Source organism: Balaenoptera physalus (genome assembly GCF_965194825.1).
Source record: "Balaenoptera physalus genome assembly, chromosome: 20".
NCBI classification, from domain to species: Eukaryota; Metazoa; Chordata; class Mammalia; order Artiodactyla; family Balaenopteridae; genus Balaenoptera; species Balaenoptera physalus.
In genome coordinates, this window is record NC_138901.1 from 20,786,251 (window position 1) to 20,812,719 (window position 26,469).

A 26,469-nucleotide genomic window follows, 5' to 3' on the forward strand; every position below is an offset into this window, starting at 1 on the left:
CGAACCAATACATCCTCCTAAAAGGCATTTCCTGTGTCTTTAGACTTGTGTTCATTTTGCAAATTAGACCCAGTGAAGTCAAGTGATGCCATAACGTTCCCATAAGGCCACACATCTAGTAGTGGAGCCCACATCTGAACAAAGAAAATTAATTTCTCAAGTTTACAGCCAAGAACCTTGCCTGCAGTCCCTGGACCCCACCCCCTGCTCTTAGTAAGCTGCTTGTCACTTTTGCAGGCAATGTTCCCACAAAATGGGCTGTCATGACGTGTGTGGGGACTGTGAGTGAATGGAACAGAGGGGCACAGTAATTAAGAGCACGAGCTCTGGGACTTCCCTGGTGGCGCAGTGGTTAAGAATCCGCCTACCAATGCAGGGGACACGGGTTCGAGCCCTGGTCCGGGAATATCCCACATGCCACAGGGCAACTAAGCCCATACGCCACAACTACCGAGCCCGCGAGCCACAACTACTGAGCCCACGCACCACAGCTACTGAAGCCCACGCGCCTAGAGCCCGTGCTCCGCAACGAGAAGCCACTGCAATGAGAAGCCCGTGCACCGCAACAAAGAGTAGCCCCCGCTCACCACAACTAGAGAAAGCCTGCGTGTAGCAACGAAGACCCATTGCAGCCAAAAATTTAAAAAATTAAAATTAAAAATAAGAGCACGAGCTCTATATTGACCCCCACCTGGTTTCACATCTCAGCTCTGTCACTTACTGGTTGTGTGACCTGAGCCTCAGTCCTCTCATCAGTATATTTGTAAAATGGGGGTGATGAGGAACAGTTCCCAAGTCATAAGGGCACTGTGAGGATTAGACAAGCTCATCTATATAAAACGCCTCTCAGGGTCCTATAAACGTCAGCACATGGGAGTCATGGGAGAGACCAGCAGCAGCAGGCTGCTGGCCGGCAGGGGAAACAGGTTATGAACCAGGCCCAGCGTGAGAGGCAGGAAGGGCCTGGTTCCTGGGGGCGGCCACCAGAAGCATGCCCTGCAGACACCCACCTGGGCAACGGGACCTGTCCCAAATAAGGAAAGGCATATGCCCTGTCCCACTCCCACCTTACAGAAGGAAGGTATATGTGCCTCGATCAATCAGTAAAGGAAATTTTCACCTCGGACCATTCTTTTGTTTTCTGGCTATAAAAACTAATCAATAGCACATGTTCGGGCTCGACTCTCCCAAACTACTGGGAAGTCGGCCCGCTGTTCTGGCAGTGACCCTTCCCTCTAATAAATTCTATCTTCTTTACATTCTGCCTTGTGTCTGCAAATTCTTTTCCAACCCGCGTTCGGACCACAACAGCATGGAACAGACTTCCTTACAGCCCTCAGAAGGAACTAACCCTGATGACACTGATTTTAGACTTCCAGCCTCCAGAACTGTGAGACAAGACATTTCTGTTGTTTAGGCCACCTGGTTTGTAGTGCTTTGTTATGGAAGCCCTAGAAAACGAATACACCATGGATCTGACCCTTGTGCAGTCCTAGGTGCCTGGTGACTTGAGGGACCCTGGCACTGTGCCTGGTGGTTTGGCTGGGCTGCAGTACGAGAGGTAGCCTCCAGGTGGCGCAGGGAGCATCTAGCGGGAAGATAAGAGGTGGAACTTGGTACCCAACCCGGCAGAGCGGACCCCATACCTCCACACTCCTGAGACAACTAGGTTGCCCCTCCGAGCCATGCCAAACTCCTGGGCACCATGTCTGGGGTCCAGGGGACAGCTCTGCCCACGGAGGGCACACTGGAAAGTCACTCCATCACCTTGTGAGATTCTACATCCTCTCACCTCTAGATGGAGGTCATCACAGCTACTCTCCTGCCTTTACAAGTCTCCCCCCACTCTCCCAGCAGGAAAGAGGAGCAGGAAGAAAGTACCAGGCACGAGTATTGGGAGGTGGGTCCAACCAGCCAGGGGGAAGAGGCTTCAGGGGAATGAGATTTTCCTGGCCATGCCCCGGAGAGCTGCCTGCTCCACCAGCAAGGGGACAGGGGTATTTTGAAATCTCAGTGCAACTTATGACAGGCAGGCCCAGGACATGGCCCAAGAGAGCAGACAAATATCTGCCATGGGGCTGATTAAACCCCTGTGATATACAGCCTCTGGGCTCACAGGGCCCTCCTGGATTCCGGGGCTAATTGTGTCCCCCTAGCCAGGCTGCTGGGCCTGCTGCAGCCTGCCCTGCCTAACCCCGGCTTCACAGCTGTCCTCTCGGGAGCTCCGCCACTCCAGCTCAGCTAAGCCTCCCAGCAAGAAAATGTGGAGGGGTGGGCAATTTTTAGGGCACACACAGGTCGGTCTAACCCCTGCTGTGGGCATCAAGAGGCCAGTACACCCCCTGCGGGCCCCTATTCAGAACCAGCATGACTCACCCTCGCTGGACCCACATTTGGATAGGACACACTGTCTTTAACAGAAGAGGAAATCGAGTCCCAGAGCAGGGGAGGGGACTTGCTTCAAAGTACATGGACAGGCAGTACAAGAACTGCTTCTGGAAGCTTCCCTGCTTCCCTCTCTACCACTCAGCTGCCCAGACCACCTCTTCTTTATCATTACACCCCTGTTTACTGAGAGCTTACTGTGTGCCAGGTGCTTTACACACAGGATCTCTTTTAAACTGCACAACCCCATGAGGTGGGCACCATTATTGACCTATTATCCCACTTCATAGATCAGAGAACAAGCATGGAGAGGTTTCATGGCCCTGTCCCACCTCTCCTTAAAGCCTGCCAAGTCCTGATCTGAACTGCTGGGTGGGAAGGAGGGCTACGGATACAGAGAAGGGCTTCTGGGGAGGCTCAGGGCTGCCCAGCCCCTACCTGGCAGGCAGGGAGGTGCCACACCCTGGGCAGGGAGAGTGGGGGCCAGAGCCAGAGAGGCTGGGAGGAAGGGGTGTGAAGACAGGGGGAGAATTGAACTTAACTTGGGAAAAGACCAGGTGAAAGCAGAGAAAAAGAGCATGCGTGTACCCAGGTGGCTGTCTGTCTGTGATTTACACAGGAAGTGGGTAAAGCTCCTTCTGTTCTCACCTTCCCTGAGAGATGGGCTGAGGCTGCAGCAGGGAGGGTGGGGTTGGGCCAGGGAGGGAGCCACCCACTTGAAGACAGGCTCAAAGCAGCGCTGGAGAGTTGATGGAGGCCAGGGTTGCTGTCTGCCTGTCTGTCTGTGTGTCCATCCACATGGAGCTAGAGGGGGTTGGAAAGGAGCACTCAGGCAGGCCCCAGGGCCCATTTCCATCCCTTCTTCCTGGGTGACAGTGGAATTCAGGGCCCCAGGTTTCTTTTTTTCTTTTTCTTGTTTTGGCTGCATTGGGTCTTTGTTGCTGCGCGGGCTTTCTCTAGTTGCACGAGTGGGGGGCTACTCTTCGTTGTGGTATGCGGGCTTCTCACCGCAGTGGCCTCTCTTGTTGCCGAGCACGGGCTCTAGGCGTGCCGGCTTCAGTAGTTGTGGCTCGCGGGCCCCAGAGCACAGGCTCAGTAGTTGTGGCGCCCGGGCTCCGTTGCTCCGCAACATGTGGGATCCTCCCGGACCAGGGCTCCAACCCGTGTTCCCCTGCATTGGCAGGCGGATTCTCAACCACTGCGCCACCAGAGAAGCCCCTCTTTTTTTTTTTTAAAGGTTTCCTCCTCTCAGGAAGACTCTTTTTTTTTTTTTTTTTTAATTTTTATTATTTATTTATTTTTGGCTGTGTTGGGTCCTCGTTTCTGTGCGAGGGCTTCCTGTAGTTGCGGCAAGCGGGGGCCACTCTTCATCGCGGTGAGCGGGCCTCTCACCGTCGCGGCCTCTCTTGTTGCGGAGCACAGGCCCCAGACGCGCAGGCTCAGTAGTTGTGGCTCACGGGCCCAGTTGCTCTGCGGCATGTGGGATCTTCCCAGACCAGGGCTCGAACCCGTGTCCCCTGCATTGGCAGGCAGATTCTCAACCACTGCGCCACCAGGGAAGCCCCCCTCTTTTTTTCTTTTTAATTTATTTGGTTGCGCCGGGTCTTCGTTGCAGCACGCGGGCTCCTTAGTTGTGGCATTCGAACTCTTAGTTGTGGCATGCATGTGGGATCTAGTTCCCTGACCAGGGATTGAACCTGGGCCCCTTGCACCAGGAGCACGGAGTCTTAACCACTGCACCACCAGGGAAGTCCCAGGGCCCCAGGTTTCAGTGGAGTCCTCGGGCACTGCAGTGGGGTGGGATTCTCTGACTGCACTATCCAAAGAGGGGTGGATAGAAAAAACTCTGGAGGCCGTAAGTGCAGAGCGGGGAGTTGTTTCAGCTGCAGCCTGGGGAAGGGTGTCCTCGGGAAAGCGCTGCTTTTGCCAGAGGGCTAACGGGCGAGGAAGGTTCTAGGCCTGTCTCCAGCCTTTGGCAGGGCATGAAGGGCTCCCTCACCAAACCCCTCTGCCCCTCTGGGCTTCAGTTCCCCTTCTTTAAAGAGAGAGGGTGGGGCTGGGCTAATCTCTTAGGTCCTTTGCAGGCGGGCAGTGGCAACACAGAGCAGCTGCCTCTAAGGTTGGGGTGGGAGGGGGGAAGCCAAGTTGTCTTTGTCTGTTTCAGCCGCCAGAGAAAGGTGGGGTGGGGATAGAGAAAGAACTGCCCCATGGCGAGTGTCCATTGCCTTCTGGGCACTGTGTAGACAGCACCTCCGTTAATCCTCCTAACAACCCTGTGAGGCTTTACAAATGAGGAAACTGAGGCTCACAGTCGAAAAGAGAGGCAGGTGAAAAGGGTCAGTTCTGTACCATCCTATGATGCAGGGGCAGGGGGTGCACACCGTGGTGGCCCCCATCCCTGTCACTCACAGGGTCACGAGCAGGAGTGTGGGATCATGCCTGGAAGAAGAGAGGCCTCATCCGTTCTCGTCCTGATAGAGTGTGAGCCCTCCTGGGCCTGGCTGCCCCCTCAGTGTCCCCAAGGAGCCACCACTGAGCGTTTTGGTCTCTCTTTCCTGCCACTTCTACTCTCCCAAGGCTGACACTTTGCAGGGTGAAGAAGGGCAATAACCTACCTCAGTTGTGTGGCCACCATAGAGCGGCACCCACCATGGGATGGCCCAGAGAGCTGGGGTCTCTCAAGACTCACACCCAAGACTCCCGAAAGGAGTCAGAGACCCCCACCTAGAGGAGTGGGATGGCCCGAGTCAGAGACCCCCACCTAGAGGAGTAGGATGGCCAAGGGGCCCCACCTAGAGGAGTGGGATGGCCCGAGAGGAGTGGGATGGCCCAACCCACACGTCCCTGCTTTGCCAGAACAGGAGGCCCTGGGGCTGAGCAACAGCTGGTCCAGGTGTCAGGTGCGGTGAGGTGGGGATCCATTGGGCAAACCAAGACAGCCATGTCTGTCTTCCCACCCGAAGTGATGACAGAGGAAGCCGGTCACCTCTCCCTGGGGAGACTACTGGGTGCTGGGGATTTCAAGGGTGAGCTGGCTAAGAGGTGCTGAAAGTCAACACTCCAGCTGCAAGGATGGGAGAGAGGGGACATGGGAGGTGACGGAGAGCGATGGTCCAGAGATGAGGTCACCGTCCCCCCCGACCCTCTCTTTCCCCAATCTGTCCTCACCCCCTATTGGCTGGGAGTCCCAGGGGGCCTCCTTCCCTCCTGACACCCCCAGAGATAAGGGCTGCCTCTCCTGGACACTGAGACTCCCCTGAAAGACCCTCAGGCCACCCTCAGGAAGGAAGTCCTTCTTGCGATCTAAGCTGCATCCCTCCTTGCAGGGTCCACAGTGGCAACACAGAACAGCTGCCTCTAAGGTGGGGGTGGGGGAGGGGGTATGAGCCTCAGTATCCCCTGTTCTAGCCTCTGCTGCCCGGCAAGGCCTAGGAACCTTACTTGTTGTGCAGGAGACCCTCCACACCGCCTGCCCAGGACGCTGGCACAGCTCAGCCTCATCCACCGCCTGCTCGCCCAGCACAACTCCCCATAGACTGAACAGTGGCTCCCCCAATCCGTGCTCCCCATCGTGACTGTCCCACGATGGGGAGCACTTCCCTATCAGCACTTCCAAGTTGGGGCTGAGTGAATGCGTCCTGAGAGCCAGAGGAAGGAGGGTTGAGACGTCCTAGGACTGTCTGAGAGTTGTGGGTGGGAGATAGAATCCCGCCTCCCCCTTGGACCACGAGGGTCAACCTCTGCCCCTGACCCTGACAGAGAGGAAGCATTCTGCTTGAAGGGGGAGGGGCGGGCAGGAAGGCCTCCAAAGACGGTGAATGACAGGGATGGGACCCCGGGGTGGAGAGCATACTCTTTGCACCCCTGCGCCAAAAGACAACAGATCTCCCATCCCCCACCCCTTCCATTCTATTCTATCCCAGGGGCTGATAAGGGGGTGTTGATTTTTGGAGTCTCTAAACAACTTAGACGAAGAAGGTAGGTTATTTGGTCGAGCCCCCTGTCTGCAGAGAATGGTCCCCTCCTTACGATGAGAGTCTCACCGTCTCTGCCCCGTGGTCCCCAGCCTCCCTCCTGGAAGTCCTTCTGGCCATCACCCTTGTCCCCGCTCCCAACCTCTGTTTCCGGTTAAGTCGTGATTCTTGTCTCCCACCTTCCCCCAACACAAGGCGGGGCAGGGTCCTCGCCGCTGCCACCAGACCTACAGAGACACCAAAATCGCCACCCCGCGCGCGGGCCCCCTCGGGCGCTCAGCCCCAGCGGCGCGTCGCTCCCGGATGGAGAGCCAGGAGTGCGGTCCCACGGCCCGCGCCCGCGCCTACCTGAAGGGCGCTCCCGACCGGAGCGGGGCCGCATCCAGCCGCCCGCGGCCACCCGGGGCGATCTGGATTCTCGGCTCCCAGAGGTGCGCGGCGGGTGAGCCCCGGGCCCCCGCGTCCTGGGGCAGCCGCCGAGTCTCCGGAGCCCGCCCCTGGGCGGCCCGCGGGAAGCAGGTGCCAGGAGCCGCGCCGCCCCGAACGGAGGGCAGGAGAGCAGGCTGGGAGAAGGGCTGCTCCCCTCGATGGGGCTCCCCAGGAAGGAGAGGAGGGGAGACCCAGGGGCTCTCCTGGTGGCGGGGCTGGGCCCATGGGGGAGTATCCTCCCTACCCCTGGCTGGCCAGTCCTGAGTGCTCCTCACCTTCCGAGGGGTCCCAGAGCTTAGGGGAGGGGACCCCAAAGTGGCCACCTCCCAGTGGCCTGCTGTGACCTTCCCTACCCCTTTGTAAACCAGCCCCTCTTCTTGGGGGGAAGTTCAGGGAGAAAGAGGAAGCTGACATTCATGGAGCATCTCCTGGGTGCCAGGAAGGATGGCATTCAATCCTCATAACAACTCAGCCCAGATTGGTTTGATTCCCATTTTACAGACCAGGAGATGAAAGATTGGGGATGTTAAGTAACTGGCCGAAAGTCACTCAGGAAGTGAGCACCGAAAGGGAGACTCCAGGTTGCCCCGAGGTCAGAGCATCAAACCAGGCCAGTGCGCCCGCTGGGGAAATGTCACCGGTGTGTGCGGCTGGGAGACATTTCTGATTCTTCCCAGGGAATCAGTGCACTGGGTCTGGCCTGCATCAGGGCACAAGGCAGGAGTATGAAGCCAAGCAGAGGAGGGCAGGAGGCAGGGGCCAGTGGCATAACCTCCTAACAGCACCTGCCATCATTCCACTATTGGGGAGTCCCCCCAAAAGGGGATAGGAATGGCTCATGTATCTAAAGAAGATGTACCACTGCTGCTCACCCCACCTCATGCTCCGGGCAGGCTTCATGTGAAAGAGACCTTCCAGAGAGGAGGTCCCCCTGTGGGGAGCCCTGGAGATGCCGTGCCCGCTCCCTCCCAGCACTTCTTCTGGTTCTCACACTCACCAACTCACTCCTGTCTTGAGGCCTCTGCTGCTCCCTCAGCCTGGAACTGATCTTCACAGGGCTGTTTCCTTGTCCCTCAGGCCTCAACTCCAATATCACCTCCCCAGGACCCCATTTCCCCAGCCCCATTATTCTTTATCCCAGCCCCTGGTTAATTTCCCTCTTAGCACATCTCCCAGGATGTAATGCTTTTGCCTGTCTCCCTCATGGGGGCAGGGCCTTTATTTCCCAGATATTGGAAGCACCAGTACAAAGCTTGATGCGTACCTAATAAATGCTCCATGTAAAGAGTTGTTGAATGAATGCATGAATTCATTTCCACTCGAAGAGTCAATCCACATTAAAGTGTACACTTTAAATGGGCGAATTGGGCTTCCCTGGTGGCGCAGTGGTTAAGAATCCGCCTGCCAATGCAGGGGACACGGGTTCGAACCCTGGTCCAGGAAGATCCACATGCCGCAGGGCAACTAAGCCCGTGCGCCACAACTACTGAGCCTGCGCTCTAGAGCCCGTGAGCCACAACTACTGAAGCCCCCACGCCTAGAGCCCATGCTCCGCAACAAGAGAAGCCACTGCAATGAGAAGCCCGCGCACCGCAATGAAGAGTAGCCCCCGCTCGCCGCAACTAGAGAAAGCCTGCGCCCAGCAACGAAGACCCAACACAGCCAAAAATAAATAAATTTTTTTTTTTAATGGGCGAATTGTAAGCTATGTGACATATCTCAATAAAGTGGTTACTCAAAAATCAATCAGTGCAGGGTGGGGCTGACAGCCATGGTCCACCACGGGTACCTCGCCATCCCCCAGCACATCCACTCTCTAACTTGATCCAGTCACATCTCTCTCCGACACAGTCCACATCCTGTGTCTGTCCATGGGGAACTGCAGTTGCTCAGACTTGGAAGGGACCTTAGCGGTCATCCTGTCCCTTTTGTAACTTGTCCCTGACAGGTTACCCTCTGGCCTCTGCTTGACTATACTGACGACTCACTCTCTCACAACACAGCCCGTTCCATTGATGGATGGTTCTCAAGGATAGAAAGCGCATCAATATGGGGTCTGAAAGTTGCTTTCCTGTAATGCTTATGCAAGGGTTCTAGAGCTGCTCTCTGGTAATGTAGAAAAAGCCCACCCCAACTTCCACAGCCTGCCGAAGACAGCTGGCAGCCTCTTCCTCAGGGGTCTCTTCTCCCAGCAGAATAGACCAATTTCCCTCAACTATTCCTTCCCTTACATGGCCACCTTCTCCAGGAAGCCCCTCCTACATGCTCCTAGGGCATCTTGTATGGGCCCTAACACTGCACTTATCATACTGTATTGAACTGTGCCCCCCAAACCCTGCCCCAGCCATCCCGCTGTGCTGAATAGGCTGGTTCTGGGCCTTTCCTCATTCCCTCCTGCTCAGTCCCTTGCATGGTGATCCAGTGACCTGAACTGCACAACTCAATAAAAATTTGTCTCCAGAGGTTTTATGACCCCACTCATATCCCTCTTAAACTTATTTAGGCTTCCAATGTCCTGCTTAGAACAGAGCAAAGGAGATAATCACCTCCCCCATCCTCCATCCTGTCCTCTATTAATGCTGCCCAGCCCTTACCTTTTCTGCCCTCCTGAGTCAGCTCTATATAGAGCTGAGGGAACCTCCCATGTCTATTTTCACGTGATATGTTGGCAAGCTCAGCCTCCCCATCTCGTTGCCCAGAGCGTGATTTCTTGAACTATGAGCACCAGACCTTTTGTTTGGGCTTGCTGGCTCTCTCGTTCTGCCCAGCCTGATGAAATCATTCAGCAGGACCACAACTGCCAGCTTAGTGCCACCACAAAGACGTGGCTTCACCTAGATACACAGGGATAACACGCCCTTGAACTCCAACCCTGCACACAAACAAAACACTGCTCTTAGCTGTGAGCCTTCTGCCTTCCAGACCCTTCCCACAGCTTTATCGATCCATTGTATCCTCCCAAATAGCCTTGAAAAGTCAGTATTCCTCTCCTCACTTTAAAGATAAGGAAAGGGAAGCTCTGAGAGGTCAGTTTACCTGCCTGAGGTCATACAGCTAGAAAGGGTTGAAGTTGAACCCCATCTGGTGGACTCTAAACTCTAGGGCCTCTTTCCTCTATGTAATGGTGCCTCTAAAGGCCTTATCCCAATATATCCGGACTTTTTTCCTATAAAGGTGGGTGAGGAGGAAGAAAACCCAGAAAACCTCTTCTTAGTCATGAGAGCTGGAGGTGCCAGGTGGTGCTGGTGCTCCCTTTCCCACCTATCACTCATCCAAGGAGGGACTCAGGCCCCTAGTTATTGCCCTCCCCCTCCAATGCCGCCAGAAAAATGACCCTTAGTCTAAATAAAGCTACTGAGTCTCTAGTTGGGCCACTCAGTTCTCCCTGCTGCTCAGTCTCATCCCATTATCTCTTCTTCCTCTGTTTTGTCTGTGATGAATCCCCAGCCCTAGAACAGTGCCTGGCACACCAAATGCAACCAACACACATTGCTGGCTTTGAGGAATGAACCAACTCTCACTGTGGGCACAAAAAATGGATCGGGTTCCTTGCTCTGGCTGTGTGGGCTGAGGCAAGTTACTTTCCCTCTCTGAGCTTCAGTTTCCTTATCTGTAAAACAGGACAATTAACACGTAATAGGACTTCCCTGGTGGCGCAGTGGTTAAGAATCCGCCTGCCAATGCAGGGGACACGGGTTGGAGCCCTGGTCCGGGAAGATCCCACATGCCGCGGAACAACTCAGCCCACGCACCACAACTACTGAGCCTGCGCTCTAGAGCCCGCGAGCCACAACTACTGAAGCCCGTGCGCCTGGAGCCCGTGCTCCGCAACAAGAGAAGCCACCGCAATGAGAAGCCTGCACACGGCAACGAAGAGTAGCCCCCGCTCACCGCAACTAGAGAAATCCCGCACGCAGCAACAAGACCCAACGCAGCCAAAAATAAATAAATAAATTTATTTAAAAAAAATTTTTTTTTAAAAGAAAGGAAAAAAGAACACATAATAACATGGCAGAGGGTGATGTGAGATCATCCCTGCAGAGTGCCTGACATAATATGTGCCCAATTAATAAAACGGGTATCATTAATGAGGTGTTATGGCCCCTGCTTTAGAGACGGGGCGCCGGGGCTCAGAGAGCTGAAGGGACTTAAGTAACACACACAAGCTGTTATCCCCAGCTTGGAAGTGGCCCATACAGAATGGGAGCCCGGTATGTCTGGCCTTAAGGCTGTGCCCTTTTCCCTGCACCACAGGGCCTTCCCTGAGTGCTCAATAAATATAATCCCTATCACAAAGATAGGAGATGGTTATACTAATCATTCTTACTAATAACACCAAGGGCCCCAGCTGAGGCAAAGCCTGTAGCAAAGGGGCTCAGGAGAGGAGCCAAAGACCCCTGCCCAGCCAGCAGCTCTTGTTCTGCTCATGGCCCCACCTGGGGTTGGGGGTGCAGAGTAATTCTAGGCCCCTGTGTTCCAGGAAGGCGGGGGAAGCCCCAACCTCAGGTGGGCCTGCCCCGTCCATCATGGGTCCTTTCCGTTCCCACTGAAAGGGCAGAATCACTAATGGCTGAGAGCCCTCCCCCCACGGGGCCAGGCTTTTGCCTCCTAAAATAGCCCAGAGCCACCATGTGCCCAGGGCGTCGCCCACTTGTTGCAAATCCCTCTGAAATTAAATCCCCATCCTGCCCCAAGCAGGACGGCACCACCTCTTGCCACCGCTGGGCTCTATGGCTGGCCGGGCTCCCCCCAGTGGAAGCCGGGACAGTTGTCCTTCACGGTGACCGAGACATAAATCCCCAACTAATGAGACAGGCGCTGGGAACACAGAACCAGACACCGTGCTAATTGGTTTACTTCTGGGCAGGCGTGATGTGGTGACAACAGCCACAGGCCTCGGTTTCCCAGCCGGGAAGATGGGGTGGGGAGATGTGATGATCTTCTGGGTCCCTGAGTTTCTGTGTCCTCTGACTGGCTTCACACCCAGACTCGCCAGCAGTTCCTTCCTAGAACATCAACTTCTTAGACGTAAAAGGGAAGGATTGGGATCCCCTGGTCCAGGTCTTGAAGTAGGGAGGCCCAAATCATGCCTACCATGATCTAAAAATACCTCTTTCCACTAAAAACAAAAACAAAACAAAACACAAAACCAAAAGTCTCAGCCACCTCAACATGCATGAGGATGGGGGTGGAGAGGCGGGGAGGGCCCAGCACAGTCTCCCTGCTCCTCATGCATGGTCGGTAGTGGATTCTTGGACGGGCAAGAGGTCCTCAGTTTTCAGTAATCAGGATGAGATTATCATATTAAACTTTAAAAGTCTTTGCTCAAAAAGAAGCAGCAGCGTGAAGTAAGTCAGAAAGAGAAAAACAAATATCATATATTAACGCATGTATGTTGAATCTAGAAAAGTGGTACAGATGAACCGGTTTGCAAGGCAGAAATAGAGACACAGATGTAGAGAACAAATGTATAGACACCAAGGGGGGAATGTGGCGGGCGGTGGTGGTGGTAATGTGATGAACTGGGAGATTGGGATTGACATATATACACTAATACATATAAAATAGATAACTAATAAGAACCTGCTGTATAAAAAATAAATAAATAAAATAAAACAAACAAACGATAAAAAGAAGCAGCAGCAGCTGACACCTTCAACTCCCCCGACTTTGGCACCATCACCCTCTCCTGGAAACATGGCCAGATGAGCTCCAAATACAGATGGGCCACATGGAGGCTCCATCGCACTGGCTTACAGGCAGTGGGATGGACAGGATGACCTTTCCAGGCCTGGGCTGCTTCTGAGTTGTGGTGAGATGGAAGGGGGAGGAGCCAGGGGAGGGGATAAGTGTGTGTCTGTGAAAGTAATTTGGGGGAGTCTCATGAGAACTGGAGTAAGTTGGAATCAGGGAAACATGCATTTAAGTACAACTCTGCCACTTACTGACCTGTGACTGGGAACACGGCCCTTTTCCCCACACCTCAGTTTCCTGATCTGTGAAATGGGGATAACAATAACAATAACTAATAATAACTCCCCTAACCCAAGGCTGGCAGCTAAGAAGATTAAATAAGATAACAAATAGAAAATACCCTGCAGGCTATAAAGAGCCATTGTGATGTGAGGGAATGACATTGTTAGTTAAAGCAGGAGGGACAGTGGTAAGACTGCAGAAAGAACTTCCTCACAGCTGTGCAATGGAAACTAATGGGGCAAAAGAGAGGGAAGACACACGGGCCTGGGCAGAGCCCCCAAAACCTCACCAGCGATCCCCTTTCCCAACACAGGGTGCCCTTCCCCATATCCAGACTAGACCCCTCCCCTCCTGCCTATCATCTTGCCTCACAAGGCTATCAGCCCGTCCCCAGGCTTTCCCAGCCCAGAGCTATATCCAACTTGTGTTTGTTACCAATGCAATGGAAATTATTTCAACCTCCTCACTCAGCTTGGCAAAGCTGCCTGTGTTGTGTAGGAGAGGCCAAAGCTGGAGGAGAGGAGGCTGGGAACTGGCGTGTCCACAGCAGGGGTAGCCCCCTCCCCAGAATATTCATTGCAAAAGCAGCAGTCTAGAAGGCAGTCAGCTTACTGGGGGGACTTCCCCGTACTGCGCCATGGAAGAGAAGGAAAGGCTGAGGGCCCAGGGGTCCTCACTGGGACCTTGGCTACCTTCCCTCTTACTTAAAGAGCTGCATTCAGAAGAGGCCGGGAGAGGCCCTGACTGCCAGCCAGGATCAACCCTGAGGAAATTAGGATCTTTGAGTTCCCCCAACCCAGCCTTCATTTCCTGATGCTTTTATTTAGTTAGTTTGTCCAGCAGAATGCTCCCACCCCACCGGACCTTGAGGTCCTCTCCTCTTCCTCAGTATAAGTAACCGAACCTAACGCATCCTAACCTCAGAAGGATGGAGGCAGGGGGAGGCTGAGGATGACCCTGAGAATCTGGGGTCACCTGGGGCAGGAGGGAGGGGAGAGACTCCAAGCCCAGTGGCTGAGGGAGATGGTGGGGTGGCCGCGGTCCACCTTGCTGGCCAGGGAGCAGCTGCCGACCACATCAAGGAGTCTTCCTCTCAAATCAGTCGGGTGGGTGGAAGCACATGGCTGTTGCAGGCCATGAAGGAAGTCTTTCAAACCCAGCAGAGAGGTTCCAAGAAACGCCCTGGGGATGGGCTGTGTCAACATGCCCTATGCCCCCCAGGCCCTCCGCTCAGCCTCCAGGCTGCCAGGCTGCCTCCCACAGTAGAGGCTGCCAGAAGGCCTTGGCTGGGAGGCAGCTCGGGGCCCAGGACAGAGCCTGGGCTCTGGAGCCATCAGACCTTGGGCAAGTCGCTTCACCCCTCTGATCTGTAAAATGGGCACAATAGTATCTACCTTGCAGGGTTGTTGGGAAAATTAAGAGATATATATGGAGAGTGTCTCCCTTTGGGCCTGGCACAGAGTAGGGGCTCGATAAACTCAATAAACAGTCGTTGAATACCTACTATATGCCAGGCCCTCCATTCTATGCCCCGGGGATCCAGCAGTGAACAAAAGTCCTAAGGGTCCCTCATGGAGCTTGCAATCTAGGGAGATGGTCAGGTCAATAAGCAGATAAACACACAAGGTCAGGGAGAACAAGAGGCCAGGAAAGGCCTCTCTGAGGACGGGACAGTTCAGCCCAGAGCTGGCTGATATGAGGGACAGGCCTGCTTGAGGGTCCTCAACTGTGGGCGCTCACTGGAATCACCTGGGCAGCTTTGAAAATGACGCTGGGGCCCCTCCCCAGGGATTCTGATGAGCTTGGTCCAGGGTGCAGCCTGGGCACCAGGACTTTTCAATTCTGCCCAGGTGATTCTCATGTGCAGCCAAGGGTGAGAACCCCTCACCCTGCAGTTTTCCCAAATGGCTGGCCACTTGAACATCACCTGGGAGCTTGTTGGGCATCCTGGGCTGGGCCCCAATCCCAGGGGTTTGGATTCAGGCGCTGGAGTGAGGCTCAGCGTCTGCCTTTTTAACAAGCACCCACGTGATTCTGAAGAGCAGACAGGCCTAGAGATGTGTCTGGAAGACCAAGTTCCAGCACTGTCCTGTCCAGAGCTACGCGCTGCTGCTTAGGATCAAAAGGACCCACCTCTTTGACCGCAGCCTGGGAAGCCCCGCCTCCTTTCTTGGGCAGTCAAGTTCTGCGCATGCTCCTAGGCTTAACCATGAAGACTGAAGGTCCCCACCGCTGTGGGCTTGGACTCTGTTTCCCCCGCATCCTCAGCCTCTTGGCCAAATCCCTCACGCCATTCTGTTCCATGTCCATGCTTCATGTCCAACCATGTGGCTCCAAGTCTCGCACCCCACAGGTATGACTCGTCCTAGTTGAAGGAGTACCAAACCTACCCCAGCCTCTGCTGGACACAGCTGCTCCCACAACTGGGCCAAAGGTGGCAGGGTTGTGACCTGCTCCTGGAAATCCCTGCTCCACCCCCTTCTCCTGTCCTGGGTATCTGATCCCAGGACTCCTCCCATGGAGTCTGACTTCTCTCCCTCCCACTACACTCTTAGCCCTGCCCTAAGGGCCAGGCCCTGGGATAGGAGAGAATCCCCTTACATCCCTGCTGAAGAATCAGGTCCCCCCCACCCACCACCCCGCTCATGCTTTAGCTGCCTGGCCTAAGGGAGGCTCACCCTTTAGGGAAGCAGCATAGTACAGCCATATCCCCACACTGGGTTCAAATCCTGCCCCTGCCACTTCCCAACTGTGGCACCTTGGCCACCTCTGTGCCACAGTTTCCCCATCTGTAAGATAAGGATAAATAGTATCTTTCTTAGAGAGTTGTTATGGGGATTAAATGAGTCAATATTTGTACAGTGTTTAGCAAACAGGTACATCGTACACTATGTGTGTTTGTTAAATAATATTTAAAAATATATGATTCCACGGGCTTCCCTGATGGTGCAGTGGTTAAGAATCCGCCTGCCAATGCAGGGGACATGAGTTCGAGCCCTGGTCCGGGAAGATCCCACATGCCGCGGAGCAACTAAGCCTGTGCGCCACAACTGCTGAGCCCACGCGCCCCAACTACTGAAGCCCGTGCGCCTAGAGCCCGTGCTCCGCAACAAGAGAAGCCACCGCAACGAGAAGCCTGCGCACCACAACGAAGAGTAGCCCCCACTCGCCGCAACTAGAGAAAGCCCGTGCGCAGCGACGAAGACCCAACACGGTCAAAAAGAAAATTAATTAATTAATTAATTAATTTAAAAAAAAATACACGATTCCAGGAAGGTGATGCTTTAGTCAGTCAACAAAGTGGGTCCTGACGATGCGCTAGTTCTGGGAGGCTGGGATTAAGATTCCATTTTACAGGCGAGGAGACTGAGGATCAGGTCAGTTACTTCAAGCCTTCTCCCTTCAAGCACCCCAAGGCCCACCTCCCTTACTCCTCAGGCGCCTGGCCTGGCCCAGGTGGGCTCTGTGCCCCGCACCGACAGAGGCCCCTTTGTACCCCTGCCCAGGGTCACACCCAGAGCTCGGAGCCACAGACCAGACAAGCGCCTTGTGTCTGGGTCTGTTTCACGGCCAGATCTGTGGTCGCCCTGGCTGCTCCAGCCATGTGCTCTGGGCAGGTGGACCTGAGGGCCATCCCCACCCCTCCCAGCCCCCCACCCCAAGCTCAGCAGGGCATCCTTGACCCTCCCTCGCCACATTCAGCCAGGAGACAGACTGGGAGGGAGCCCCAGGGAAAACACCCTAGTTCTCGGTCTCTACCCTGTGCAAAATTCAAGTGGTCAGACCCTGGGGTGTCTGGGGCCTCAGAGGAAGGGAGGGGCAGGAGCTGAGGGTGTGAGGAATGACATGGAGGTCACTCTGGGGGAGTGGGGAGGGCCATGCTGGGATCCAGGGAGTGGGATGGGATTACCTGGCCCTTTCTACCTCCCTAATCTGCCTTCAATCTGTTCACTTCTCTTTACCACCTGGATTAGCACAATAGCCTCCTCACCAGCCTCCCTGCCTCCACTCCTCCACCTCCCACACTCCCAGCCTATTCTCCACATGGCCAGAAGAGCCTTTTTAAAAGGCAGATCTGAACTTGTCACTCTCCTGCCTAAAACCTCCAAAGGCTTCTCCTTCACTTTATTTTATTATTATTATTTTTTAAATATCAAATCTGATTTTTATTTTTTTAATTTATTTTTTATTTTAAAAAATTTATTTATTTATTTATTTATTTGGCTGCATTGGGTCTTCTTTGCTGCGCGTAGGCTTATCTAGTTGTGGCGAGCAGGGGCTACTCTTCGTTGCGGAGCACAGGCTCTAGGCATGAGGGCCCCGTAGATTGTGGCTTACAGGCTCTAGAGCGCAGGCTCAGTAGTTGTGGCGCATGGGCTGAGTTGCTCCGCGGCATGTGGGATCTTCCCGGACCAGGGCTTGAACCCGTGTCCCCTGCATTGGCAGGTGGATTCTAAACCAGCGCGCCACCAGGGAACTCCCTGATTTTTATCTTATTATATTATTATTATTTTTTATTTTGGCCGCACTGTGCGGCTTGCGGGATCTCAGTTCCCCCACCAGGGATTGAACCTGGGCCATGGCAGTGAAAGCGCCGAGTCCCAACCGCTGGACCACCAGGGAAGTCCCTCCTTCACTTTAAGAGAATCCTTACCGCCTGGAAGATCTGGCCCCTACCCATCTCCCCAAAACCCTTCTCCTCTGCAACCCACCATCCCGCCCACAGATTAACTGAGATATAAATGCAACTCTCCACCTAAGGCTATGGCTGGTAGGAGTAACACTGGTAACAGCTAGAACCAGATACAAGAAGACTCGTTATTGACTAAAGTGGACACAGGAATCCAATCTTGACCACAAATCTCTTTTTACATTTGAATCTTCCAAAATTGGAGTTTACCCAGTCACTCACGCAATGGAAGAGACTAGGGTTGGGGTCTTTGATCGTTGTGAAATTGATCAGTGAATCAAATCTCGGCGGCAAAATCTATACAGTATTGATGCCAGTGAAAATAATTTCAGTAAAATTAAAATAGAATGAAAAAAAAAAGGAAACTTGTTTAATTGTAGAGGAAAAATGGAAAAATCTGATCAAGGAGTTAAGCTGGATGAATAGAGTTCAAACTGGAAAACACTTTCTAAAAAAGTCTTCAGTGTTGGTATGTTTTGATTTAAAATGTTTGCATTCAAAACATCCTTTGGGTCAAAATGTCCAGGTCAAAATATCCTGTGCCCCTCGGATCTGTTTTCGTACCTCTCCCTGCCTTTCTTATGATACTCCAGCCACACTGGGCTCTTTCTCTCCCCGGAGCACAGCAAGCTCTCCCTCACCTCGGAGGGTCTCAGAACCTGTTCTCACTGCCTGCAGCGCTCTTTTCCTCCTGGCTCCTACCTCTCTTTCTCATGGCTGATGCTGAAATACCGTGAGAGGCCTTCCTTCCTTGCCCTCTTTAAGGTAGATGTCCTTCCTGCCTCCTCATGTGCTCTCTTATTCCCCCTGTCTTATTCCTCCTTGAATTCCCAGGGCAGGGCCTAGCAAATTGTAACACATAGTAGGTGCTCAATAAATATTTGTTTGTTTGGTTGTGCCGCACGGCTTACAGGATCTCAGTTCCCCAACCAGGGATCGAACCCGTGCCCCCTGCAATGGAAGCGTGGATTCTTAACCACTGGACCGCCAGGGAAGTCCCAATAAATATTTGTTGAATGAATGAATGAATAAATCAGTATCACCAGGGTGAGGGGCGGGGGGATGGGTTAGGGCTTACAAAAGCCCCGGGAGAGTAAAGAGACAGGGCAAGGAAACAGTCTTCCACCTCTAACCCCTTCTTACTCATGACACCAGGTTCTAGAGAAGCCCATTTCAGCAGAAAGGAGGGGACAGTACCAGTTCTGCTTCATTTCTGCCCCTTGCCCAGCCTCCCAAGGTCCAAGCCCATGTGCCAACTGGCCAGCTGCCCCACCCCCACCCCAGCTGGGTTAGGCACCCTGCCCCCCCACCCCGGCCTGGCTCCCACATTTGGCTGATGGCCAGGCTATTTGGGGAAACTTCCTGATCCCCCCTCTGGCCTCTCTGCTCCCACACCTCATCCCACAGCCCCGGAATAGCTGTCCCCGGCCTCAACCTAGGGACAGTCTCATTCTCAATTAGCACCCAGATGGTTGCAACCATCTCTAAAAGCTTCTCGTGTCCCTCTCCCCTCAGGAAGCCGCTAACTAGGACAGCAGATCTCAGAACAAGGTCACAAGACTCGTGCCCCTACACTCCCTTCCCAGCTGGAGACACAGGTGGGGACCAGGAGTCTCCGTTGCAGCCCGTGAAGATGGAGGAGGCGTGGGTGAGGGTGAGATGCAGGGAGAGCCAAGGCAGCCTGGGCTCCTTTTTGCCCACAGAGCAGTTCTGGCTCAGCCCGGGGAGGAGGCCTAGCTGTGGGGAATGAGGAAACCTGGCGTCGAGTCCAGACTCTGCCTGGATGGGGACTTCATGACCTCTCCAGGTTTCACAGGGTGGGATGTGGCAGTACAGTACACAGTACAGTACCATACAAAATCCAGGGACAGAATGGCCCTTGGAGTCTGAGGGAGATCATTCTGGGATGAATCCTGGGAAGGGCCTCAAACCCATTACAGAAATATTCCTCCGCTGAAGTCTTGTTCTACCACTGGCTCCAAGCTCAGCCAGTGAGGGTGGGTAGGCAGGTGGGAAGACTTCTCCCACATTCTGAAGACTACACCCCATGTGTTCTCTTTGGGAACCCCCAGAGAATCCAAGGGATCCAGTTCCCAACACCTTCTCAGGGTATTTCCGCCAACCCCAGGTGAGGGATGGGGGTTACAGGGTTGTGTCATAGCTCCCTCTCCTGCCCAGCCAGTGGGAGGGGGTCGCTGGCATCAGATGTAGGAACCAACAGACCTGAGATCAGGAGGGTAGAGATGTCTGGGGCCTGGGGAGGTAGGAGAGGCTGATGGGGGTGCTGTGGGAGGGCAGTGAGGGCAGCTGGAGCGTGGCAGGGCCCGGCCTGGCCTCTGGCCTGGGCATCTGAAGTGGGGAAAAAAGCACCTATGGAGTCGGTCCTCACCCCACCCAAGGAAACCTTAGTCAAATAAACAAACAGCCAACACAGCCGCTCCTGTAAGAGAAGCCAAGAAGCTGTGGCAGTGAGGAGAGGCCCCCTGAAGTGGGGAGGCTGGGGGAGAGGGCAGGGAGGCTGTTTGAACAGGCCCCGCGGCCCTGGGGCAGTTGGCAGAAATGTTTGGAACAGGGCGGGGAGCACAGTGGTGGTTTGGATCTGGAAGCTGGGGCCTGGGGTGGGTGCGTTGAGCTTGGCTGCTTCGAGGAAAAAGAAAAGCGTCAGTGGTCAGTGACGCTTCTGGTCAGCACCTCTTCTGAGGAAGACTCCTAGTCCCCAACACCTTTCCCTCGGCTCAAGGCCACAGACAAGGGGCTCCCTCCCTCGTCACTCTGAACCCCCAGCCCTGCTCCCAGGCCTATGACCCGGGGCCTTGTTGCAGAAGAAGATGCTGAGTATTTCCGTCTGGAGCCAAAGCCCCCAAATTCTCAAGTTCTCAACAGAGGAGCTGGGGCAGGTGGGCCGACATCAGTCCTCCCCACAACCTGAGAGTCCTCCTCCCTCCTGGCAGCTGGAGGGGCCAGAGGTGATGGCAGTGCCTGGGGATGCTTTATCACCTTTTTCTGCACTCAGAGACACCTGGCTGTCCTGTTCCCTGGGACGCCTCATGAGAGGAAAAGAGATTGGAGAGACAGAGACCTAGACTTAGAGGCAAAGATGGGGAGAGGCAAAGACAAACAGACACAGAAAGACGAACTAGTGAGACGCCACACGATCAGAGACACAGAGCCAAGGGACAAGGAAAGATGAGGAGACATGTGTCCATGCCAGAGAGACAGACGGAAGGGCAGAGACACACACAGAAAGAGACTAAGAGAGACAGAGACAGATATACAGAGAAAAGGGGAGATGAATAAAGAAAGACACACAGAAAAAGAGAGACTCAGAGAAGGACAGAAAATGACAGGCATAGGAGCAGGGGGAGGGCCGCCCAGAGAGCACACGGGACACAGGGACAGACACGCGTACAGGCTGAGAGGCTTCCAGAACTACACAGGGACCTGGAGACACTCCCTGCGAGCCGCGGGGTAACAGAGGGGCCGATTGTTGAGCCTGGCGGGGTTTGCGGGGAGTCCCAGGAGGGCAGCATGGCTGCCTCCTGCCCCTAACGCTGAACCCCTGCAGGCAGCTGGCCCCCAGCCACCCTCAAGTAAGCCAAGCCCTTGCCACTGGAGCTGGTGGGTCACCCAAGGTGAATGAAAAGTCACCAATAGGGGAGAGGGAATGTGAACTGTAGTGAAGGCAAAGGAGTTGGTGTAGTGCACGTGTCAGGACGGGTCCGCGGGGGATCTGTATCTCGGATTGCACTTGGAGTGGTGATTAGGGGTGCGCCACCGTTCAGTGACATCTGTGGGTTAGTGTAGGCGGGCATGCTTGCCTGGGTGTGTGTCTGAATGCGAGTGTGTGTGTGTCCGGTTCAACCGAGCACTTCACAGCGCTAATGAGGCCAAGGCAGCAGGTTTGATCCTAAAGCAGCCCAATCAGGATCCGTGAGTGAGTCAGAGACGACCACAAGAAGGCCGCGCGTCTCTTGTTCTGAACAGACGGTGCGTTCAGGTGCCACAGGGCACCCAGCTAGAGTCGAGACCAACGTGCCATTCCTTCCCGCTGAGGATGACCCCCACTGCCTGGCCAGCTGGCCCCCACACTCTTCCTCATCCAAAGCCCAAGATCCAAACTTAGAGGAGGACCCACATTCCAGACACATGGCCCCCTTCTTAGCTGCGGGTCCAGCGCCCTCTGAGAAGGGCAGCTGGAGAAATGGTACAGCCCTGATCTTCCCCCAGTCTGACTTCCATCCCTCCTGCTGCTGCAGCCCCACTGAACTCCCTCCTTGCTCCTTGGGTCCAGTGAGTGCCCACACCTGCCCCACAGTCAGGAGATAAGCAACCTCTCTCCCCCTCATCCCTTCCCTCTTAAGCATCACAGGACAGTTTTTAAATGTCCCAGTTTTGGCATGGAGAATGAGGTCAGCAGGCCCAAGGGGGGACTGCTTGTCGGTGGCAGCTGACAGTCTTCATTTCACCTTGAAACTCCTTCCTGGTCCAGGTGGGCGTGTCCTAAGCCCAGTTTTACAGGGGTGCTATTGGGGGACAGAGAGAGCAGGAAGGGAATTCACCAAATAGCGGTTTCGGTCACAGATGCTGCCAGGCCCACCTCTAACATTTGCAGGGCTTGGAGCAGGAGGACAAATGGGGGCCCACCTGCCCATGTCTAAATATTTAAAAGTTATAAATCGAGCTAGTAAACTGCTAATTAAAATATGTTCTGGGAATTCCCTGGCGGTCCAGTGGTTAGGACTCAGCGCTCTCACTGCCGGGGCCCGGGTTTGATCCCCGGTTGGGGAAATAAGATCCTGCAAGCTGCGTGGTGCAGCCCAAAATCAAACCAAATAAAATAAAAAAATAAAATAAGTTCTAACCTCCCACCTTGACAAATACACTTTCATAATGTCCTGGAAGACCAGCTTCCAATTTAGATGTCCCTGACGCCTGGCAGTTTTGCAGAACAACTCTGTATAGGGAGAGACAGCTCCACTCCCACCCTGCGCCCCGCCAGCAGCCCCCCTTCCTACTGCCAGCTCCTTTCTACACTGCAAGGGACTCATAGGCATGGAGGTCGACACCCAGCCTCAACTCACATCCTGGTTCCATCTTCATGCCCTGCAAACAGCTGTCCCTTAGCCATCTTCAGGTGTCCTTCAGGTCTAGGGGTGCACACACTAGTGGCATGACCTGCCCTGAGGAGAACAGGCCCAGGGAAGAGGCTTGCACGTGCTGGGAGCAAGCCGGCGATCTTCTGGACAGGGACCTCCAGAGTCACAGGTATGGCGCATGTGGTCGTGAAGGGGATACCCAGGCTCATCCCCTTGGCCCTGCTGACTACTCCTCACCCCACAGGGAGAGGGATGGCAAGAGGAGGGCCAGAGCAGAGACCTTGAAAGCACCCAGCCAGGGTACGGGCACCCCCTCCCTTGCCCAGGTTTAAGGGCGCTTATTAGACCCAGACTTCCCTGGCAGCCTCCAGAACTCGGACCAGGAACTGGAGCTGTCTTTCCATTGGAGGGCAGCTTGGACAATCCCCAAACAGGACTTTCAGTCATTTGTATTATTTATCTTCCTGGAAAAATTTAGTGCAGCTTGATCCCAACCTGTGGATTTCTGGATGTGGGGAGGGCAGAGAGGTGATGACAACGGGCCTTTTTTTTTTGGTTGGGTCTCTAAGCCAGTTTGTTCCCCTGAGGCATAGCCCTCCCCAAGTGGGCTGCTGCTGGTCCCTGCCCTGTCTTCTCACCCTGGAGACAAAAAACAGGGTGACTAAGGGAGAAGGTGGTGAGGGGCCCTGGGCAGCCCAGACAGATCCAGTCAAGATCCAGGGACCAGCAGGGGCTGGGTGGGGGTGGGGGTGAAGGGCACGGCTCTCTCTGGCCAAGTTTAAAAAAGAACTTCCAACCCCACCCCTACCCCTGGCAGATCGGCTTTGCTGTCCTACACAGGAGGGGACACTCGCACTTGTTGAGCCCTCACCAGGCGCCAGGCACTGTGCTAAGCACTCTATGTGTGCATTCTCATTTAATCCTTGCAGCCACCCTATGAGGTGGGTTCTATTATTATCCCCATTTTACAGGTGGGGAAGTGAACTCATAGGTGAACTAACTCGCCCAAGGTCACACAGTAGGTAGAGGTGACAGAACCCAAGTCTAAGTGACCCCAGAGTCCCCACTCTTTCCACCATAGCACATTGCCTCCCAGAAGCAAGAAGCTGGCACAGAAGCAGAAGGGATGAAGGTCAGATATGAGAGAGAACTTCCTGACAGTGACAGTGTATGTGGTGAGAGGAGACAATGGAATGGGGAAACTAGACAGACACAGAAAGCCCCGCCACCTGAGTTGGGTCTTGGTCTGTCTGTTGGCTTGTGATGATCTCTAGAAGGTCCATGGGGTCCTGGCTGGATCCAGACGGCAGCATCCCGACCTCCCTCCTTTCTTCTATCTGGGGTCCTCTGCTCTACGCTAACACGGCAGCTGGGCCCACAGTCGGACTCTCCCTTGTGGTTCAGAGCTCTAAGCAGCCCATCTGCGCTGTCAACCCAGGACCTCCTTTTCCAGGAAGCCCTCCTTGAGGTCCTAGGAGGCAGGACACCTTTCCTACAGCCCAAATCCCAACACAGAAGGTGCAAATGCACCCACGTCTACAATAACGCCCACTTCTGTGATCAGCTCCCCCATCCAGCTCTGGGACATGGACGCAGAGAAGATCTATTCAGTCCCCAGGCTCTCTGGGTTCCCCAGGCCATCTGGACCAGCCCCTGCTCCCTCATTCCCTTCACCCCCACACATCTGTTTCCAGGCTGTAAAGAAATGATGCAGGTGCCCTGGGGCACACCAGAAAACCCAGGCTCCAACTCAGGGATGCAGTGTCTCTTACCGCATTTTCCCTCAGAGGCCGTTTGGGTCACCCCAGCACCCCCTAAGTGGGGGGAGGGAGTAGGGCGCTGCACTGAATGAGGCACGGGGCACTCTGAGTCAATGAGGTTCCTCACCCGGAGCCCCGCAGTCACCACCCGTAACCTGTTCTCCTCCAGAAAGCTGAGTGCCTTAGGCCCGGCTCTGTCCTTTCCCGTCCCTCACAGGCTGCCTCGGCATCGAGGAAAGCCAGCCGTGACCCTCTAAACTTCTCCAGAGTTTAGTCTCACCCGCTGCCCAGATGCCCAGCATCAGTGCTTAGAGCCAATAGGGATATGCTCCCTGCCCCTTGGGGTCCCCCAGTTTTGAGGCGAGGGCACAGGACAGGTGGAAGGGGCTGCCTTGTTCTCCCGCACTGCCCTCGAGGTCCTCAGCGCGGACCAGCCTGCGTCGCTGACTTACCTGCGGGGCACAGACGAGCCCGCCGCGGCCACCTGCTCTCACCGCGCTCCGTAGCGCAGCGGCTTCGCGCTTGCCGAGGCGGGGGCGGGGCCAGGGGCGGAGGCGGGGCCTGGGGGAGCGGCGGCCGAGCCCCTCCCCGAGTCTCCGCGGGGAGGAGCGGGCCGGTTTATTCAGGTGGGCATAAAGGGGGGGGGGAGCATCCGGGCCACTAGGGAGGCTCTGGCGCTCTCGCTATTCTGAGGGCTGGGAGTTAGGATTCCTGGGTCCTGAGGACCTCATGAAATGCCCTCCTTCAGGCAGCCTTACCCAAGTGCCCCGGAGGCAGTGACTCCACATGAAGACCCCCTCATACGAAGAAGCAAGCCCGGGAACCCCTCCTCGTCTGCGTTCCCCCTTCCATCTGAGCTCAGGAAAGCTCTCCCAGCCAGGCAAGGTGGGTGCGCGATAGGACACGTCCTCTAAAGTCAGGGCCCCCCCATCCAGGGGTCAGCTGTGTAGGGGCTCAGGCCACCGAGGGGACCATTAGGTGCCCAGGTCATCTTTATCCTCAGTCCATCTCTCTCCCAGCAACACAGACACAGACACACACACACACACACACACACACACACACACACACACCCCACGCCACCCCCACCCCTGCCCTCAACGCCAACTCAGGTCCCTCAGCTGTCACTGTTTAGCCCTGGAATGACAGGCATCCGGACTCCGTGCATCCAGCCACACTCAAGGCCATTGAGCTTAGCACCCCTGGGCCCCTGCCCCCCTCCCTCTGCCCCCAGTCGCTAATTTTATTGACCTGTAAAAGGCACGTTGCTGGCAGGAGATATCACAAGTGAAGGTGAAGTGGAGAGCAGAGGGGCAGAAGAAGGGGCCCCGGGAGGCAGAGATGGGACAGGAGGGAGGAGAAGGGTGACTCCTGGAGCCATGGCCAAGGAACACTGGAGAATAGCAGGAAGAGAGGCCCTAGGAAAGAGGGGTACACTCTCTGGGGGAGTGGAGGCCAAAAAGACTGGTACTGAAATGTCACCCTTCAGTCAGACAAGAGGCAGACTGAAGAAAGATGCTGGGAGAAGGGAGTGCGCATTATTTCCCATCTACCCTTAGGCAGGACCAGGGATGTAGCCAGAGGGAAGGAGGTTAGATGGCAGGAAGGACTGCCATCCTGCTCTCAAATCTCTGCCCTAGCCCCCTCCCTTCCTCTTGAAGGTGACTCCTGCCTGCTGGGCTGCTTACTACAGAAATAGCCCTTTCCCTGAAGAATCAACCTAGATCTTGCCTTTCTTTTTCTTTCTTTCTTGTTAAAACGAGAACAGAAAATTTAGGCCTTTACAACTTCTCCCACCCCCCATGCCTACCTGAGCCCTACCCCTCAAATCCTGGATCTCAGCCTCTCCTCAGCCCAGGGGAGATGACCTGGGGGTTAGGAGAGGATGGAGAGGGGGGCACTGGGGTTTGAGCCTATTATGGGGTGGAGGAGGCAGAAAGGCCTCACATTCTCAGTGGCTCTCAAATTTAGACTTTTGATGCTCTCTCCAAATCAAGGTTACATGATAGCCATAAAGAGGGGTGTTAAAAAAATTTTTTTAAAAAAGCTTTGAACATTAGCAATACAACACAGGGACTTCCCTGGTGGTCCAGTGGTTAAGAATCCGCCTTCCAATGCAGGGGACGCAGGTTTGATCTCTGGTTGGGGAACTAAGATCC

General features: G+C 54.8%; 1 protein-coding gene across 6 annotated transcripts in view; it reads right to left on the bottom strand.

Annotated features, from left to right (window-relative positions):
- ZNF385C (zinc finger protein 385C) overlaps positions 1 to 24,825 on the bottom strand; it is a 56,963-nt gene extending 32,138 nt beyond the window's left edge. For 5 of the 6 annotated variants that reach the window (XM_082442550.1, XM_082442560.1, XM_082442551.1 and 2 more), the window contains exon 1: positions 24,763 to 24,825. The gene's annotated coding sequence lies outside the window, so the exon portion shown is untranslated. Of the gene's footprint in view, positions 1 to 3,033; positions 3,190 to 24,762 lie in introns of all 6 variants that reach the window. The other variant, XM_082442558.1, reaches the window with a different exon arrangement.
- Positions 24,826 to 26,469: the final 1,644 nt, after the last annotated feature.